Here is a 20,755-nt window from a genome sequence, read left to right as displayed (position 1 = left end):
GCACACTCAGGCAAGGCACATAATTTCCCTGGGTTCTCTCAGTTGTAAGTTGAGGCAGAATAGACGTGGTGTTCAGGGCCACTGCTAGTAATCTGCACACTACAAGAGAATATAAGACTTGAGTGTCAAATGATGTCAGGCCTGAGTTTGGGTTATAACTGGGGGGACTAGACTGTCAAAATTATGGTATGGGGATTATATGAGATCAAAAAGAAAGTAGAAGTCAGGACTCTTCTTGAGAAGTTGAGCTGTATAGCTAAAACTTTTGACCTCTAGACTAGGCCTACATGCTGTATGGTGATTTTATAACATAGAATCAAATTGATTCAGAACTGGAATTATTCTGCTCATTTCATTTGGATCTGTCCTTTCCTCTCTATAGATTTTATGCTGATATCCCAGAGGAGATGTAACTCACTCCAGGACTTTTGCCACGCTTAGAAAAAAAATCTATATCTGAGACTTTAAAACTCTAATATACAAATATTGGCATCCTTGAGAGTTCTCTAATATACTGCCCCAGTTTTGTATATTACAAGGTGATAAACTATTTAGCCAGCCCACTGGCATGGGCCACTGACCAGTCAAAACAGACCCCACAGTGTGGTGCCAAGTGAATGCTGCTTCTGGGTCTATTCTGTGTAGTCTTTTCTTTAACATTTTTATTGGAGCATAGTTGCTTTACAATGTTGTATTAGTTTCTACTGTACAGGAAAGTGAACCAGCTATATGCATACTATGTCCCCTCTTTTTTTATTTCCTTCCCATTTAGGTCACGCAGAGCACTGAGTAGAGTTCCCTGAGCTATGCAGCAGGTCCTCATTAGTCATCTATTTTATACATAGTATCAATAGTGTATGTATGTCCATCCCAGCCTCCCAATTCATCCCACCCTCCCCTTTCCCCCTTGGTATCCACACATTTGTTCTCTAAGCCTGTGTCTCTATTTCTGCTTTGTACCTAAGATCGTCTCTACCAGTTTTTCTCAGATTCCACGTATATGCATTAATGTACGATGTTTGTTTTTCTCTTTCTGACTCACTTCACTCTGATGACAGTCTCTAAGTCCATCCATGTGTGTGTGCTAAGTCACTTTGGTGGTGTCTGACTCTTTGTGACCACATGAACTATAGCTCACCAGGCTCCTCTCTTGATGGGATTCTCCAGGCAAGAATACTGAAGTGGGTTGCTGTGGCTCCTCCAGGGGGTCTTCCCAACCCAGGGATCACACACGTGTCTCTAATGCGCCTCCTGCGTTGGCAGGCAGGTTCTTTACCGCTAGTGCCACCTGGGAAGCCCAGGGCCATCCGTGTCTCTACAAATGACCCAATTTCTGAGTAGTCTTAAACTTAGTTTTAACTTTCAAAAAAGGTGCCCCTCTACTCATGGTGGCCCAAATATCTAGTTCTGTGGCGACCCAGTCTCTCCAAGGTTCAAGAAAGAGGCATCACCAATGAATCTGCATTTACTCTGTGTGAGAACCATGATTTTTCTGGTTCAGTCATTATGACACTTCAGAACACTTGCAAATTCTGTATTAAAACTTATAGCTGTTGAATGGGAAGCATGGATTTCAGGTATACTCAGGTTTTTTATCAAGTTGAGGTACCAACTTGATAAGTAAATACATATTAAATAAAGACTATCAAAGAAAAACAACTTTAATTGAGATGTAGCAATTATCATTTTTAGATAGATCTTCATTTCTGCCTGGAGCCACCTTCCACTTGAGCAGATTTTAGATCACAAGAGAATTTAGATCACAAGATCACAAGTATCTCTCATCACCCACCTAAACATTTACATCATTTAAGTGGAGCTTTTCCACTTTACAAACATGTTGTTGGCCTGTTTAAATACAGAGATGGGAGGCTGTTCTGTAATGTGAAAGCCCACAAATATCTCCAGTGTAAGCCACAGTACCACGAGCCAATTAAAATCAAAGTCTTGATGCTACAGACTTCATCGCTTAAATATTAAGCAATTTTTACTTTGACACTGAACGAGAGGTGTTAATGTAGATTCTTTTAAACAACTCGATTTAAGGTGTGTATATGAGAGAAAGAATAGTAATCTTTTCGACTTTTGAGAGCTGGAAGTATCATCTCTTTTGGCCTCCTAAAAGTTACTCAGTTTAGGGGTTGTTTATTCATTTATTTTAATTTAATTTAACCTCATTTAATTTTAGTTTATCTTGGTAGAGAACATCTTGACTTCTGCCTGTTTTATTGTGTATGTGCAATAAGATGCTTAACTTAGGAGCCTTGGAACCAAATGGGAGTTTATACTTTAGCTCCCAAGACTTTTCTTGAGCCCCTAATGACTGGCTGACTGATGTGTTTACATTTATATTAGTGTTGAGTGGGCTGATTCAAAAAGGGCTACAGACAGAGCTGATGTCTGACTTGTTGTTGCTCTAATACCTAGAAGCAGAATTATGGGATTATCTTTCTGTACTATGGAATTTATTTTATGACTAAGAAAAATGGCTCAATGCGACCAAATTCTGAAATGGATTCAGTGTTCCTGCAGCCATTTATCTTTTAAAGTAAATTATAAACTGCTCTGCTTGGACATTAGCTTAGGAAAATGTATATTTATTGTTTGGCTACACACACAAATAAAAGTATGTTTAATGCTTAGAATGGCACTTATGTGGCTCATGGTGAAGTAGGCTGATGACCCCAGCAAGAAGGCTGGCAGAGAAGTCATCCTTACTTCTTGCCACTCCGCTCACCAGGCTCTAAGAGGACGTTTGAAATTTGAGTGAGCCAGGTCTTTCTTCTGCATTTTCCTGTGCGTGTTTTTAGGATAGAGAAAGGAGACCTTAAAGCCAATGTTTAAACAACCAGGGTGAAAATGGGTTTGGCTTTAAATATCCAAGGACACAATTGCAACCAGTTATTCTTTTGCTTTTACTGGCATGCATTTAATCACTGAGAAGTCTAAACCAGGTTTTCTTTCTCCTATGTGACTAGAATTCTTAATTTTTAATGCAAAAGACAAACACCATCTTACTAGCACCAGGAGAACAGCAGTGATTTTGAATTGGGATGTATCTTTGTGAAAATCAGATTAAAGTTCACTTTAAAAGTAGAAACTGTTGTTGCTGGTTTTATTTTAGCACTTTATATTTTGGAAACCTAGGAAAGAAAAAACTGAAGGTTAAAAGTGGGGGAGGGGGGACGCAGTGGCGCAGGGTGGGAAGCAAAGCCAAAATTATGATATGCTAACTTAACTGAAATCTCTGAATTACCTCCATTTTCTTTTATTAGATGCCCAGAGTGTAAAAATGATATATAAAATTATAGAGGACTTATTTTCTAAGACATTATCATCTAAAATAATGTTTTAAGAGACAGATTCCATAGGATCCAAGTATTTGTTCTTGGCTTTGGTCAACAGGTCAATAATTGCCTTCATCAGGAAAATGTTTAGCTTATTTGGGTTGGAGAGTGATTTTATATTTTTAATGGATCATCGCTCAATCTCTCCTTTTATAGTGTTAAAAGTATTATTCTTAAAAGGGAAAAATCCTAAAATAGCTCATTTTGCCTTTATTCCCTTTTAACATTTGTCAATATGTATCTCTGTTTTTATAGAGTTGTAATTAATGAACATATAATTTTACACTCTGATTTCCCCATTTGGTATCACATCATAAACTAAGGATTACTGGTCTTCATTATTATCATCTTAGTGGTCGCATGATATTCCATGAGCCTGGTATAATGTACTTTTATTTTTACTACTTCTCCATGTTAAATAAGCATCTTCCTTGTTCTTCTTTAGATCTTTTGCTTAGGATAAAGTATAAGAAGTAAAAATCACTGAATCAGGGTTCGTATTGTTAGCATCATGGATGGGAGCATGTGTGTACACGCTGACAAACTGTTTTCTAAATGTTGTAATTTTTTTTACCCTGCCATGTGTAATATATCAATTAATTCCAATTAACATTATTATCCTTCAGAAAAAAGACATGTATTTGCCTTTTGTAAAAGGTACCTTGTTGATTTAATTTGCATTCCTGATTATTAACAAGAAGCCTGATGTTTTTTTAGAAACTGAGACAAGACCTTTTAGGAACAAGTTTAGTCCTGCTGACACCTAGACAGTCTGAAGGCTGGGAATTGTGTTAGCATCTACATTCTGACCAGCAGCTTCCTGTGTCTCTACCATATACTCAGCTCTGACAGCTAATTTCAGTCTTCAGCTGGACCAAGAGGAGAAAGCAAAACAAAGCAGTATTTCAGGCCCCAGCGAGTACCTTAAAGGATCTAGGAAAGAATTCTCCCCAAAACATGCAGTATATCAATTATCTAGCTTCATTAGAGACCATTGCAAAACTGAGTGTTTAAAATAATTGCAATCATTCATCTGACTCAAAAATCTACAATTTGAGCATAACTCAGCACTGCTCCACTTTAAATCAAGTAGGGTGACTCAATTATGAGCTGGAGGATCCATTTCACAATTGGCCCACTCATGTGGGAAGCCCACGTGGTTGCCTATAAGCTGGGAGATCAGCTAGGGCTGAGCCTTAGTCTCAGAGACTAACCCACAGTCTAGTCTCTCTCTACATGGGCCTCTTCATGAAGGCCTGATTTTAAACAGAATGGGCTCTCTCATACTATGGGTGTGTGTGTGTGTGTGTGTGTGTGTGTGTGCGTTCAGCCATGTCCAACTCTGCGGCCCCATGGACTGTAGTCCACCAGACTCCTCTGTCATGGAATTTTCCAGGCAAGAATACTGACGTGGGATACCATTTCCTACTCCAGGGGATGGTCCCAACCCAGGGATGGAACCTGAGTCTTTTGTGTCTCCTGCTTTGGAGGGCAGATTTTTTTTTTTTTACCACTAGTGCCACCTGGGAAGCCCCATACTATGGTGGCTGGGTTGAAAAAGTATCTGAAGAAACAGAAATTGGAAGCTGCCCACTCATTACCTTCTGGACCCACAGGTGACAAAACATCAGTTGCACCATATTCTTCTCTATTCAGGCAAGTCATATCCTAGACTCAAAGGAGGGATCTGTATACCCACTTCTAAATGGGAACGGTAGATGATATCTGGGGACCATGTTTTTGAGAGGCTAAGAATCTAAATATTTGAAACGTCATAGTCTGGGAGGTATTATAGCATTGATCTCTACCCTTGCTTTCTAGAATACTCCAGGAATGAGTTCTCCAATTGTTTAACTCACCTTTCCCACAGCAGGGAATTCAGTCATTGAGTTGTGTCTCTTCACTGACTTTTCCACAAGCAGCATTCCTTCCATTCCCCAGCCTTCCCTAGGAAGCCAGGTCTCGGGGCTTTTAATCATCTGTGTCATGGCTCTTTTCTTCTAAGACAGATATTAGAAGTGGGCCTGAATATGTGATGCATCTCAAAAAAAAAAAAATAACAACTTTAAGTATATTTGGTGCATTTACACCAGTAAAATGTTTAGCATCTGATGTGCTGGCAGATTCCAAGAGATAATTTAGAACATAGAAGACACTGAAATCACCAGAGGTGGTCTTCAGGAAAGATTAGATTATCACAGGGCAGGGAACACAGAAACAGAGTTATGTCAATAACGATACTAACAGCAATAACCGTAATAGCTAAGACCACTTATTTGCCTGCACACTTTTCAAGGTTTTCTGAATATTAAGCCTGTAACCTTTAAACAGTCCTTTAAGATAGTCTACTTGTTCTCTATTTTTTACAGGTACAAGGCAAAGTAGGTTTTCCAAGGTCACATAGCTAATGGGTGGTAGAACCAGAATATCCTTAAACCCCATTTCCTCAGTGAATTGTATGAGGGTGTTTATTCTCAGGCACAGTGAGAAGATGGGCTGTCGACTCATGGCTCCTTCTGTGGGCTTCATATTGACCCCCTTTTTCCAGCCGTTTCTCAGGGTTGAGATGGAGTATGGATAAGAGTTTCCTCTCTGCTGTTCTCTTACTGGTCGGTGATGATAGAAAAGAAAAGAAGTAGACGAGCCTTCAGAGGTGCAGACTTTCCTTCTTACGTGCTCCCTGCCACATCCATGCTGCCCGGCCTGCTGGACATTTCCAGGAAGGGATTCTCAAGGAAAGCTTTCTTTAACCCTGGAGACCCAGGAGCAGAGGGACCTGGTGGGCTTTCCACCCTCAGTTTGTGTCCACACGGGAGGAGCACCTGAACAAGAAGGTTCCCTGATTTTGGAGGTGGGTCCCCATTGCACCCCTGCCCTGTCACCTTGCCCCCCACCCCACACACACACCAGAAGCAGCTTGAAGACTCTGATGCTGGGTCAGAGATGGTAAGGAAGAGGCCCCGGCCACTTCAAAAGGGGAGGTAGGAAGAAGAGGTGGAAACCAACTCCCAAGGCTTAGGGAGACAGGATCTTTGCTCACTTCCTGCATGAAAGTCCTCTTATTATTTTGTTGTTTCATAAAATCTTGTATTTATTTATTTGTCTGCTGCAGTTACCTGCTAGGTCATTAGACTAGAAGAAGACATGAATGCTGTTTACATCTTCAAATAACAGTAATAAAAGCAAGCTAAAAATATGACTATGCTTTTCTTAATAAATTAAAAAGGCCCCTTTCTCTTCTCCTTTCCATTTCTTCTGCATTATATTTTTCTGGTGTTGTGATTAAGACCACAGACATTGGAGTCCAACTGACTTAAGCCCTGCTATTTAGTTTTGTGACCTGAGGCAGATTACCTTTTTATTTTCTTATCTAAAAATTTGGGAAAATAGCACCAGCTTCCTAAGGAGTGTTTATTAGCACAGTGCCTAGTATTTCCTTAGCATTCAACCATGGCTTGTTGTGCTCAGAATCTTCTCCACTTTTCCAGTTTCTAACATGTGCACGTTACTCGGAACTCCAGGTATGTCCCATGAAAATAAAAGAGGAGTATGTTACTAGGCAAGCCCTGCTCTCTTAGAGAAGTGGGCATGGGAAATATTTCATGTAGTGGCCCGTGAACTTATTTCCACTAAGAAGTCTCAGATCCTGCCTTCCAGGAACTCACTCTCATTAGAAAGACAAACTCGTAGATGGTCAGTGCAACCTCCTACCATGGTCAACCCACAGTCAAAATGGATGGAATGTTGCAAAAAGAAACAGAAAAGGGTTCAAACTGATGAAAAGTCCTAACGAATGAGTAGGAACTTGCCATCAGAGAAGTCATGGAAACGGTCCCTGGTCCAGAGAACAGCAGGAGACGAGAGTCGGCAGCCCATCAGGGCCCTCAACTTGCAGAGTAGCTGCATCCAGGGAAGGAAGGAAGGGAAGGGGAAGGGGAAGTCGCTCAGTCATGTCTGACTCTTTGCGACCCCATGGACTGCAGCCCACCAGGCTCCTCTGTCCGTGGGATTTTCCAGGCGAGAGTACTGGAGTGGGTTGCCATTTCCTTCTCCAGGGGATCTTCCCCACCCGGGAATCGAACCTGGGTCTCCTGCATCATAGGGAGACACTTTACCATCTGAGCCACCAGGGAAGTCAGGGAAACAGGAAGGTTAATAATACTCATCTGAACCAAAGCAGAAGCAATGTCAGTGTACCGTGCTGTTGCAGACTGGAACTAAATAAAGCACTGATAATAACACTACTACTTCACACGTATAGCACCTTTACAATCTACAGAGTATTTTTACGCTCACTTTCTCACTTGTCCCTTTAAAAAACCATGGTGAGTTAGTCAGCAGTGATGCTTCCTTATCTCACCTCCATAGAAGCACTGGGCCGGCCTAAGAGCGTGGGAGGCTGAAGAATCTGACACGTGTGAGTGGTAACCTTGCCCTGGGATCCCTCTGCTCCTCTGGCCTCCATTTCTTCTCCCTTGGGCAGGCTGGATGCTGCAAAAGACACAGTAAGCAGAGAAGGCGTAAAGGATCACTGGAGACAGAGCTTAGGGCCTGGGAACTTTGGATTAGGGCACCTCTGAAAGGAATGCCCCCACCTCCCTTGGCTTGTGGGTCATGCCTGTTGGTGGCTGCTGCTCCTTGATTTCCTGCCACCCTGAGGGCTGTCTGGGACCTTAGCATGTAAAGCATGACAGAGGCAGCTCTCCGTCCCCCAGCTTGGTGTAGACACAACTTTGGAGGAAATTATGAGGTCCCTCCTGACTTTCTTCTCCAAGTACCACTTACCAGGTCTCTGCTAAATCTCCTTGTAAGCCCACTTTTGTCCCTGTATCCTTTATACAAAAGACCTCCAACCCTCCATCTCCCCTGAATTTTTAATCTTTCCTTTTTATCAAGGAGCTGTGAGTTTGTGATAAGCGTGGATGGTAAAAAGGAACGCCAGCCACACTTTTCCCTCCAAAGGTAAGCAGGCTAATTTCAACAGTGTTCAGCCTGTTTGGATGAATAAAGCATCAATTATTTTTCTATACCTCCCCAGGATGCTGCCTGGGACAGCGGTAGAACTGTGGGCCCCAGGTCCAAGGTATTACTCATTAAAGGAAATAGGTCAGGGAATATTGCTGGAACATTATTGAAAGTCCTGTATATCTATCCCAGCAATAGTAAGATCAGTGGAAGTCCCAGTCTTACTGTGGTCAGATCTAAGAGACCACCTTCCCCACATACTGTAACATCATTCAGTGTTGCTGTGTATCTGTTACTTGGTGACGGGGGGTAACCTATTGCTAGCAGTTCACCATGAGTGGGAAAGGTGCTCTTCCCAGATTTTCTAAGTTTTCTTTTTTTCTTCAAAAGATACAGAGTTGCATCTATCAACTCATCTAATCAATAAACATTAAAAAAAAAAAAAATAAACCCATATGGTACTGATGAGCCTATTTGCAGGGCAGGACTAGAGATGCAGACTTGGCCATAGTGAGGAAAGGGGAGGATGGGACCAATTGGGAGAGTGATATTGACAGTATACAATACCATGTGTGAAACAGATAGCTAGTGGAAAGCTGCTGTATAGCCCAGGGAGCTCAGCTCAGTGCTCTGCGATGACCTAGAGGGGTGGGGTGGGGGAGTGGGAGGGAGGTACAAGAGGGAGGGGACATATATATACAGGTGGCGGATTCACTGTTGTACAGCAGAAACTAACACAACATTGTAAAGCAATCATACTCCAATTAAAAACAAAACAACGATGTACCCACCACTTTTTAAGAATATATTTATGGATGTAAAGGACATAGTCTTCGCACTCAAGGAATTCACAGTGTGAGGCTGGGTGGGGGGAGAGAATATTGAGAAAATAAGGAAGTTTATTTATTCTATTTTTATTTTCTATAGTCTATATTTATATAGATACATTTATCTATATTTATTATCATGTACATAGCATATTGTATGCTATGTGCTCTGATAAAAGGCGAGCCCAGGTTTTGGCAACAGGTGGAGGAAAAGAGGGGAGAGCCTGGTGGGAAGTGATCTCTGATTAGAAACTGACCCCATGAAGCAAAAGGGAGGACAAGAAGGGCGCCCGAGGTGATAGGCACAGCATGCGCAAGGCCAACAGACAGGAGAAACAGTGTTGTTTTTAGAATTCAGTGAATTCATACACCCAGAAATGGGGTACTAAAAGAGGTGTCCTCTAAGAGGAGTGAGATCCAAATGCTGACCTCTGGACCTTTTGGGTCTTCATAGTCGTAAGCTCCTTGGACAGCAAGGAGATCAAGCCAGTCAATCCTAAAAGAAATCAACCCTGAATATTCATTGGAAGGACTGATGCTGAAACTGAAACTCCAATACGTTAACGACCTGATGCAAAGAGCCAGTTCATTGGAAAAGACCCTGATGCTGGGAAAGATTGAAGGCAAAAGGAGAAGGGGGTGGCAGAGGATGAGATGGTTGGATGGCATCACCTACTCAGTGGACATGAATTTGAGCAAAGCCCGGGAGATAATGAAGGACAGGGAAGCCTGGCGTGCAGTAGTCCATGGCGTTGCAGAGTCAGGAGAACTCTGTTCAGTGACTGAACAACAACTTGTAAATTCACTGAATGTCACTGTGGAACCTGGGTTTTCTTTTTCTATGCAAATCCACTTTGAGCCTCTCTGAGATTAGCCACTGAGGTGATAGAGCAATGAGCCTGGAGACAGATGATCTAGAAGCCTGACCTGCAGCAGTTCTTAATCTCCTGGTCTCTACAATAAAGATTGATTCACTCACTCAGCAAACATTCTGTAAGTAGATACTGTGTACCATACAACACAGTGGTTGTGGTTGTACAGATAAAGCAGAGAACAGAACAGATGTAACTTCTGTCCTCATGAAGCTGACATGTTGTTCAGTGGAGATAATAATTTCTGTCTTAAACCTTTAAGGACCAAAATAGATAAGGTATATCTGCTTTAAAAAGTGCAGGACGCTATAAAAGTGAACAGCCCATGGCCCATGGTCTCTGGTCTGGGATGACTGCCACTGAGAGCTGGGAGTTCCTGATCCCTGCCTATATACACAGAAGAAGTTTGTGAAATACCTCCAGCAGATCAGCTACCAAGTACCTCTAGGAACGCAGAGAAGGGCTAAGAAACTTAGTGGTTCCTGGCGTATGTGACCTGAACTTCCCACAAGCATGTCCCTCAATTTAAAAAAGAAATTGAAAATGATCTTTTTGACCAGAGGGAGGGCCCTCACCACCTCACCCCTGGGTCCAGAAGCTAGAGATCAGCATCTAAAGGCAATATTTCCCAGACCACGTGAGTGTGAGGGGGAAAAATGCACCCTCTGCCTTTCCATCTGGCTTGGAGTCAGAATGCCAGATCCACACACGTCAGCCTGTGTGGAGACGCGTTCTGTGTTGAACGCATCTGTCGGTTTGTACTACAGAGCCCGTTTGTGGTTTGGTGTTACAGATCAGAGGCAGCGATCACAGCTCTCCTGTCTCAGGGTTCAGAGGGAGCATGTGCGTTTTGTATCCTAGGCAACGCCAATGCTATAGGAAAAATCTACAAGTGTGAATTGGGAATTCTGTTCCTTTTGGTGAAGAGCCCTTTTCAACTCAGGCACCTAAGTCAGAATCAATAAAATCTAATGACTTAGAAGGACCTTAGGGATCATCGATGTTCTAGCCCAACCCCTTGTTTATAGATGAGGAAACTGAAGCCAGAGGAGGTGGGGCCTCTGGGCTCCTAGAGGAGAATCTAGATTTCTCAAGCCCCTGTTATCTCCAGGTGTGTTTGATATGTTTGATGTTTGGGGTGAGATTAACATCCCCTCAGGTGAGTCATAAGGAGAGGTGAGAATAAATGTAAATAAAGGTCATATAACACTTGAGGCATAATTCTCTCCAGCAATAGCTTGAACCACACAGCCCTTCCTCAAGGTTGTGCGGTTAGCCTTGCACCTTCCTGGTACTCACCTGATCACAGAACAGGATCAAAGGAGCTCAGGGCACCTCACCTCTTTAGGCACCTCACCCAGTCCTCACAGCATCTTTCCCTGAGAGGAGCTGCTAATTCTCCCCACTTCACAGGGAGACAAACACAGAGCAGTTAAGCAGCTTGCTGCTGCTAAGTCGCTTCAGTCGTGTCCGACTGTGCGACCGCATAGACGGCAGCCCACCAGGCTCCCCGTCCCTGGGATTCTCCAGGCAAGAACACTGGAGTGGGTTGCCATTTCCTTCTCCAGTGCATGAAAGTGAAAGTGAAGTCGCTCAGTCGTGTCCGATGCCCGAGGCTAATTAAGTGGCAGAGCTGGATCTCCTCCCTAGGCATTCTGGCTCCAGAGTCATGTTCGCAAGTTGGTACTGCACTGCTCAGCACTCACTCAGGCTCCAGCCCAGAGGAGGAAGGACCTGACTGCTCATACCCTCTGGGTGTTGAATCGATTTGGTAAAAATCAAAAATTGGCATCAATTTACATAGACTCCCATTTTGCTTCTGTGAACACAGAGGTTTCTAAAGCTCATAGATTCAGAGCCCAGACGAAGGGCTCCCAGGTAAACTGACTCTGGCCCTGACTGAGCCCTCACAGAGATTTCTCTGGCCATAAAATTCACTTGGGCCATTTATTAGTCCAGGACTGCTGGCTGAACCCTCACTGAAGACTTAATTTGCATCAGTAGAACAAAAGAACATTTTTTAGAAGTTGTTCTGAACCGATTATAAACTAACAGGAAATTGCAACAGTAGCAGAGAACCGTGTACTTTTCACCCAGGAAGTGGATTTTTAAAAACAAGTCACAGTTCTTGAATGGAATACAGATAATAGTAGTGCTATGCTTTAGATCCTTCTGAACAGTTAATAATCATTCTCTACATTTCTCATAGACAAGCAGCTGTTAACTGTGTTTTCAAATAGGAGGGCAGATACAAAGGCATCTGGAAGCCATAGTGCTTGGATCAGGAATTTTTGGCTTTACAAATAAGTTTAAAGTGCACTTTTCTTTCTCTTGGTTGTTAAGTTTAACCCTTCTATAAACCCTTCAGCAACTGTTTTAAGTCATGACATCACCTAGGAACCTCTGGTGAGGGGCCTTGCAGAAGATGAAACAGGAAGACCTGAGCTTCTTCATGTTAGAGTGAATCCCTGCCATGGGCAGGGCTGAGCAACGTAGGTCACTAGACTTCAGTGACATCTGGGTTCTACACTAGTTTCACGACTCCTGGACCTTAAGTCCCTTAATTTATCTTTTCATTCTTTCCTAGGAATAGGAGCAGTAACCCATCCTCAATCCTTCCTTGCCTGGGTATTTTTCACGTCCTTTGAAAATCCTAAAAAAAACAAAAAAAGAAAGAGGCACTGTGGAGGAAACTGAAAGCTATGTCTCCATAGAGGCAGCATCAGACATGCCAGTAGAATCAGAGCAAACATGCTCTACTTCTGTCATCAGCCTGGAGGGAAGAACCAGGCACGGGCCCAGACCCTATTATACTGAACTGAATGTCATGGCTCAGGCCATACGGCAGCCTCAGCAGGTCAGCTGCTAGAAGAAGCCAATGTTCTGAAGACAGGCTGAGTCCCTTGGCATCTCAGTCATCCCTTGGAACCCTGAGCCCTTCCTTTGTCTAGAATGGTTCCTTTCGTGGAGGCCAAAGGGGAACAGCCAAGTCGGGCTGGGACCACACATTTGGAGGAGATAACAAAGGAAAAGCTTTTCATGTCTCTTGCCACTAGTCAGCCTTAGAAGCCTTGTGGTCCTCCTTGAAGAAAGGACACACAATTGTGTTCATTTCGGCCACAGCAACCTTCTGCTTTCTCTCTCTTTTCAATTGTAGATGATTCCTGTGTTTTGTATTTTCACAAAGCTAGTTCTCATCCTGATCTCTTAAGAAGTTGATGTGTTTTGTCGTCTGCCTGGTTAGCAGATAGTCTCTGCTTAGATTGGGGCTCATCCTCTCATTCGTTTCTTGTGTTATTTTCACTTTAAATGAAGATTGTTTCTGGAGTGGTTTAGCTTTAAAAATGTTACCCAATTTGAGTTAGGACGGACAGGCAAGATCTTGCAGGCAAGTTGTCACTGGAATTATGATCCCCAGAGCCATGGTTCTGATCAGAGGTTGAATTCTGGGATTCCTGATCAGATTTGCTTAGAATTTGGCAGAGACAGGTTAGATCCTGTTTTCTGTCCCTTCCTGCTCAATTCCTTTTAAGTGCTATTCCTTTTTGAATTATTAATATTTAACCAGAAGCATTACTGATGGAGATATTGTTATGCTTTGCTTTAAGAAAACCTAGGCTTAAAGGGAAAATCTTACATAAGAGCTGCTTTAATTTTCAGAAAACTTCTTTAAATAGCCAGCTTTCCTCATGCATGTAGAATATAATTAAAATAAACAAAACTGACCCAGCTTTTAGGAAGACATTGATTATAAAAGCAAGGCATTAATAAAGAACACAACAGGCTTCCATACCCCGCAGGGTGCCCTTTCCTGCCTTCTGCGGTGTCTGCTGCCACCTTTCTCTTCTATCAGAATCTAGCCCCAAGGAAAGATCTTATAAATGTATTCATACTGATTTCTGGCTTATGTTACTCTCTAGCTCTACATACTTTATACCTGGAAAAAAGGCTGTCAGCCAAAGAAAAGAATTTCCCGTTGCAGAGTCTCTAGCATCAGGCAGCCATTAGACAGGCTGGTTTTTATTTTATTTTTGCTTGTTGGGTAGTGGGGAGTCAAATAGACTTCCTTTTCTGCCTCTGTATGCCCTGCTCTTTAATCTCAGGAACAGCTCTGCTTTCCTTTTCTTGTACTAGAAGACTGTAAAATGAGGAGGAATTTCAGTGTGGGGGTAGGAGGACGGTGACAGAAATCACTTGTCTTGGCCTGTGTTGCCCATCCCTCCTGGATTAAAGAGCAGTTTGTTAATGATGCGAAGGTGTGAAAAGAGGCATCTGTTGCCATTAGTAAGAACCTGTTGGTTTTGGAGCACCTAGAAGTGCCCGCGGCTGTTGAGGCTTATGTACCAGTGCTGTCAGAGGAAAGTAGTAGACACAAGACTGGGTGTTTGTGGCAATGGTGGCAAAGCATTCAAGCCAAGGCACCTGTGCCATCACGGCTAAGTCAATCACATGTGCAGCCTTTGTCTATTTTTTCCTCTATCCGTTACATACTCATTGAGGACTTCCTTACATGCCAGGCTCTGTGCCTGATGCAAAGGATAAACAGGATGAGTACAATGTACTCTTTCTCAAGCAGTCCTAGTTTAGTAGGGAAAATGTGGAAATAAGTAACATTATGATGAGTGGTAAGTTCTGTGTTAGAAGTATTTACACAGTATCATATGATTAGTCATCCTGAGGGAAACAGAGGAGCCTGGGGAGAGAGGGATTTGGAGTATGGGAAGAATGGGAAAGTGGCAAAGGCCAGGGACATTTTGAGCTGGTAAGTAGACAATTTCCAGGAAGACCTTTTGAGGGAGAACAGTGTGTGTAGAAGACACTACTTTAGGATCAAGGTTGGGAAGCATCTAAAGCTTAAACAGAGTGGCTAGCAAGAATCAGATTGTGGAGGACCGTGTACATCTTGGAAATGAATTTGGACTTTATTATATAGGCCTTCAGGAGCCATAAAATAGCTTTTAGACAAGGAATTAACATGATGCTATTTGTACTTTGAGAAGATTATTCTGGTGGCTTTGTGGAGACTCAACTAGAAGTCTAGAAGGGCAGAAACCAGTCCAGAGTGGATTCTAGAATGTTGAAAAGAGAGAATCAGTAGGATGTACTGACAGGTTGAAAATGGGATGGTGGGGCAGGGGAGATGTAGGGTGACTCCCAGGTTTAAGGCTTCAGTGACCAAGTAGGATGTTGAAATACAAATAACAACAACAATTGTTGTAACAGTAATTTCAACAATAATAGTTGTAATTGTTGGATCTATACCAAGTACAAAAGATTTAGCTTTGTGCTTTGAGTAGATTATTTCATTGAATCATTGTAATGTTAGTGCTAAATTATCTTCATTTTAGGCATGAAAACTTGAGACTTGGAGAGGTAAAGTAGCACACCCAGGGTCACATTGCTGATAAGTGATAATGTATGAATCTGAACCCAAGCATTTGAAGCTCAGAGCCTGCCCTCTGTAGGGAATTTAACAAGAGTATAAATCAAGGCACAGTACCTGAATTTCAGGCTTACACCTTCCAAGTTTAAGTTGCCTATATTTTATAAGCCAAAATATCTAGCAGGAGAGTTGCACAACTGGATCTGGAGCTGAGGAGTATGGTCTCTGCTGGGCACATGGAGTTGAGAATTCATCAGTTAACTGGTGGTAGTGAAGAAGGTGGGTGTGATGTGGGTGAATCTCCAAAGAGCCAGTTGGAGTCATGAAGAACCACATCTAAGGGTGGGCACGTTTGGACAAGTTTGGGAAGGTTGCTGAAATGGAGTAGCTAGAGAAGTGAGGAGTTAACTAGGAAATCCAGAGGTCCAGTTTCAAGATCTGATGGAGGGACCAACATGACTGAATATTTCAGGGAGATGAAAGAAGATTTAAAATGAGAATTGACTTGGATTTGACCATATGGTAGCTGATGGGCAAGAGCTGAAGTTAGACTGGGGGGGGGGATTAAAATTTTAATAAAAAGTAAGAAAAGGGAGACAGTGAGCTCAGACTTCTTATCATAGAAGTTTGACTGGAGAGGGGGTGAGAGACGGGGAGGTAACGGAGGCAGCCTTAGGATCAGGGGGACCCAGTTTGCGATGGAGTCACTTGAAATGCTGGTATGTGACGGGGAAAGGCCATGTGGAGCAGTGGGTGTTACGCCAGGATGTTTAACTGAGCAGGCAGGAAAGTTAGAATCTGCCCTCCAACCCCAGAAGGAGCTCACAGACTGAGAAAAAGTGCTCCTACACTTGGAATGTACCTACCTTTTACTACATGAAGAAACTCAAGCCCCAAAAGTGAAGTGACCTGGTGCCTGGTCCCTTTCCGCCCCCGCTGCTGGTGTCCATGGGAGAAGCAGCCCTGATGCGCCTTCCAGTCCCAAGCTTCCAGTCCTCCAGACCGACTCTTCCCTGCTCCATCAGAAGGCACATCCTTCTAGATTCTGACATGTCTGCAGGGCTTCATCTGTGTTGGGGGTGGGGCGCGGTGTCAGAGAGCTGCTTTGCCATTTCCTCAGCGTGCCAGGGGGCAGTGTTGTAAGTTGTTAATTATAAAGTGTCATTAACATAACAGTACAGGGAGGAACCATCTCTCAAAGTCAGGGGGCTTTCAGAGGGCTCTTCATGCCCCAGGGTCAGGGAAGACATTTATTCATACCTGGTGCATGGTCCCAAAGCCCTTGTGCAGAAGAGGAGTGGGTGGCTATGGGGTGGAATGTCAATTGAGAATTTCTTAAGTGAGAGAGCTAATGCTCTCCCGAGAGACGCTATCAGTCAAGAATCACTAAATGAGCCTGGATGTAAGAAGCTACCTACGCTGCTCAGAAGGACCCAGAGAACCCCTAACTCTGCTTAGAGGTCTTCTGAAATCCGTGTCATCATCCCTTCTTCTCATCTTCTTATACTCCAGAGGTTATGCTGTCAGCCTGGCTGCCATACCATTCTCATTAAATACTGATGTTGAGCACCAATTAAAATCCATAGCCCTACACAGAATGAACTGCCTAGAATCTAGAAATGTGAGTGCTCTATAAACATAAACTTCTCTTTTGTAATTGACCTTCAATTACAACCCTCTGTGTGTTGGTAGACTCCAAGGAATAGCAATTAACTTTCTTCTCTTCGCTCTTTTTCAGTCTTCTTAAACCCATTGCTCCTTTTCCGTTTTGTCATGTGAGGCTGTCAAGCCATAGACATAACTCCTGTAACTCCGCGGGCCGTCTTTCTCATCGACTGCCATGTGGACAGTGCCCCCTGGAATTTCACAGACTGTGGAATGAATGGTACCCCTTATGCTGCAGCCTCGGGTCCACCCCTGTTCTCTCCTGCTGTTCACAGCACTCTCAAATAAAAGAATAAATGCTATTTGGGAACAGAACCCGGGGTGCCTGTCCTCCCTGGGTTTGCTGCTCTCGTTGTTGTTGTTTTGTTTAACAGTATTAAATAAATCTAAATCAGACAGAAATCCAAAATGCTAATCTTGCCCTGAGAGATTTACCAGAGCTCATGGTATTCAGGGCACACGATTAGTTCTTTTGTTTCTTGCTTCCTTTACACTTTATTCACAGTTGTGTCAATGTTGACAACTGTGAGACATGCTTGCCCCAAGGGACTGGGAAAACTCTTCCCCAAGCTCTGAAAAAATTAGGAGGACTTAATTAGGTCAAGGATGGGAGGCAAGAAAGGCCATCCAGAGGGGGAGAGGAGAAAAGACTTGGTGGCATTTAGGTAGCACCTGACACATTCCGGGGTCAGGTGGTAGAAACACAAGCAAAGAGGGAGAGAGGCTTGAGATAAGGCTGGAGAGGGAGCCAGGACTCAGATCAGGAAAAGCCTCATGGCAGAGATTTGGACTTTGTCCTAGGAGTAATAAGAAGTTCCTGGAGGATTATGAAATTCTGTGATGGGATTTATATTCTGAAAACCTCATTTCACTTCATCTACAGAATGAATGGGAAACAAACAAGGGGTAGCCAGAAAGTAGGTAAAAAGGTCAGAAGAATGTGGTAGAAGGGAAGGGAAGGATCCCCAGGGCTTGAAAAAGCTGTGGACCATCATCTGTGTTTTAGCTTACTGAGGGATCCCATGACATAGAGCTAGAAACCATCCATTGTGTTGAGCTACCTGGAGGTCATCAGTGTTTTTAGAAAGAAACTATGGAGAGAGGAGCTAGAACAGAGGAAGGAGAAAGCAGAGTGGAGGGTGCAGAGATGATGACAATGAGAATGAGGAACCTTTTGTCAGTGTCCGTGAATGGAAGGAAAGAGGTAAGTTGCGGCTAGAGAAAGACCTGAGGTCATGGAGCTTTTTCACCTTCTTTTTTTTGAGATGAGAGCAGTTTGAGCAAATTTAAGTGCTGATGGATAGTTTTTATGCAATAAAAAATTATAGAATATGCAGTAGAGAAAAACATAATCCATGTTTGTTTGTTTGTTTTTTCTGTTCCAGGGAAAACAGCAGGGATTGGATTTAAGGCACATGGAGAGGAGTTGGGGAGTGAAATCCTCTTAAAGCAAGAGAAAAGGAGGAAAACTAGAGGAAGAATCATATAGGTTGATATTCTTGGTAATAGGAAGGGGGAAGGAATAAGGATGTTCTTATCTTAAGGCTTTATTTTCTAGGTGAAGTAGCTTCCAGGTAGGAGGGAAGAATTTATAGAGTGAGGAGGGAGAAGAGATAAGGGCCTTGAGGAGAAAGGGGAAAGTTTAAACTTACTGATTCGGGATGTGGGCAAATCTAGTAGAAAAATAGTGGACTCCACAGTTTTATAACTATGACATTAGTACGTACCAAATTACCATAAACTGTGGTTGACTTAATTGCTCAGCTGCTCTGGAACAGGTGCAGAAGGCTGAGTTCATCCACAGTAGAAACTTTGTGAGAACCTCTGACACAGAAACAAAGGATGAGGGAGTTTAGAGTCCAGGCAAAAGTGTTGTTGAAGTGATTGACTACTGAATATCACATGTAAGATGGATAAAGTGTCAAGACTGGGGATGGATAATGGATGAGAAGAAAGTGGCCTCAAGGCCCTGATGAGAAGAAAGTGTTGTCATGGTGAAAGCAGTCAGATAAGCAAGCTAGAAGGACATAAGTTTGGGATCAAAGCATGTAATGCTTGACTTCGTGATCTGGGGGATGAAGAATCTATAACTAATAGCAAGTCTGAGAGTGGAACCATGGACCAGGACTACTAAAGTCTTTGAAATGTTTTTCTTAGAGAAAGTGACTGGAAAGTTATTAGCTAAAAGAAAGGAGGAGGGAAAGAACCTCAATAAGCAAAAATTTTTTTGTAAAAGGCTAGGAGCTCAAGGTCTCCAGATTGATTTGTGTGGGTCTTCCCAAGGTTTCCCAAAGGCACTGGGAAACTGGAAAGAAGCAACTCCCCTTTCAGATCCTGAGGTTGGGGGAGTATGAGTCTAAGCAGCTCCTGTTTGAGAAGGAGCATTTCCAGAAGAGAGCCAGGGATCTAAAATCAGCGTGGGTTTTTTTTTTTTTTTAATTCTTTGGACTGGGGAGAAAATTAAGTAGGCCTGCTCTATTTCTGAATTCTCATTTCCTTTGAATTAATATAGTTTTATGGGAGATAGACTATAGATCAGTTTCTCTGTCTGGGATTCATTAATTCCAAATATGGCCACTATGCTTTAACCGTAAAAGAACCTGTATTAACCAACCTTATAAATTTCGAAGAAAAATTTAAGGTTAAGTACTTAAAGAACTTCCTTTCAGTATTTCTTTTATTTTGTGTCTGTTACACAATAAATCTCTCGGTTTTTGCTTGTCATAAACATCTTATCTCGCTTCATTTTTGAAGCACATTTTCACTGATTATAAGATTTTAGGCTGGAAACGTATTTTCCTTCAGCACTTAAAAATGTCATTCTGTGGTCTACTGGATTCCATCATTTCTATTGATAAGTCAGCTGTCAGTATTCTTGCTTCTTGAGAGTAAAATATCTTAGCTTTTAACATTTTTAAAATGTTTATTTTTAGCATCTTGACTGTGATGGATATGCGTGTGTTTTTTCTTTGTGTTTATAAGTTCTCAGAACTCCTTTAATAGGTGTCATATTGTCTTTCATCAACTTTGCGGCCATTATCTTGTCACATATTGATTCTATTCATTTTTCTCTCCTCACTCTCAGGGATTCCCGTATGTAACATCTTTTCACAAGATCTTATGTATCTCTTACTCATTGGTCTGTTTTTTCCAACTTTTTTGCTGTCTGTGTTTCTGTCTGATAATTTCTATTAATGCATCTCCAGTTCACTAATCTTTTCTTCAGCTGTAAGAAATATGTTGCTAAAGACATCTATCAGAAAGCTGTAATTCTGTGCTTTTTAGATGGAGAATTTCTGTTTAATAATTCTTTTTCAGTAGATTCTAGGGAGCTGGTGAAATTCTTCATCTTGTCATCTTTTTTTTTTTTTTTTGGACAAAATAAACATAGCTTTTAAAACTATATCTGAGAATTCTAGTACCTGAGTCCTATTTTCTGTTGTCTTTTTTCTCTCTTAGTTCTTGAAATGTCTTGTCATTTCTTTTGGAATGAGCACTTTGTGTAAAAAATTATAGTCTCTGGGTGATTATCTTTTCTGTAAATAGCTAGAGGGAGAGGAATTTACATTCATCCAGTCCAGACTTAGTGAGTTTTTATAAGGCTTGATCAGTCTCTAAAGATCTATACTATAATTTTCAGAGGTCCAAATGAAAGGCTTTGAATATTTCTAGGACCCCTGTCCCCCCGCCTTGTTG

The 20,755-nt window shown here is 42.3% G+C and overlaps 1 protein-coding gene across 15 annotated transcripts in view; it reads left to right on the top strand.

Annotated features, from left to right (window-relative positions):
* Positions 1-20,755, top strand: part of SEMA6D (semaphorin 6D) — a 58,450-nt gene that overhangs the window by 16,754 nt on the left and 20,941 nt on the right. For 2 of the 15 annotated variants that reach the window (XM_061428865.1, XM_061428862.1), the window contains exon 1: positions 3,194-8,309. The exons of 9 other annotated variants lie outside the window; for them this stretch is intronic. The gene's annotated coding sequence lies outside the window, so the exon portion shown is untranslated. Of the gene's footprint in view, positions 1-3,193; positions 8,310-20,755 lie in introns of those variants that run through there. 4 more of the 15 variants (XM_061428868.1, XM_061428871.1, XM_061428869.1 and 1 more) reach the window with 2 other exon arrangements.

The sequence above is a fragment of the Bos javanicus genome, chromosome 10, assembly GCF_032452875.1.
Source record: "Bos javanicus breed banteng chromosome 10, ARS-OSU_banteng_1.0, whole genome shotgun sequence".
Taxonomy (NCBI): domain Eukaryota; kingdom Metazoa; phylum Chordata; class Mammalia; order Artiodactyla; family Bovidae; genus Bos; species Bos javanicus.
This window is presented reverse-complemented; position numbering and strand designations above follow the sequence as displayed.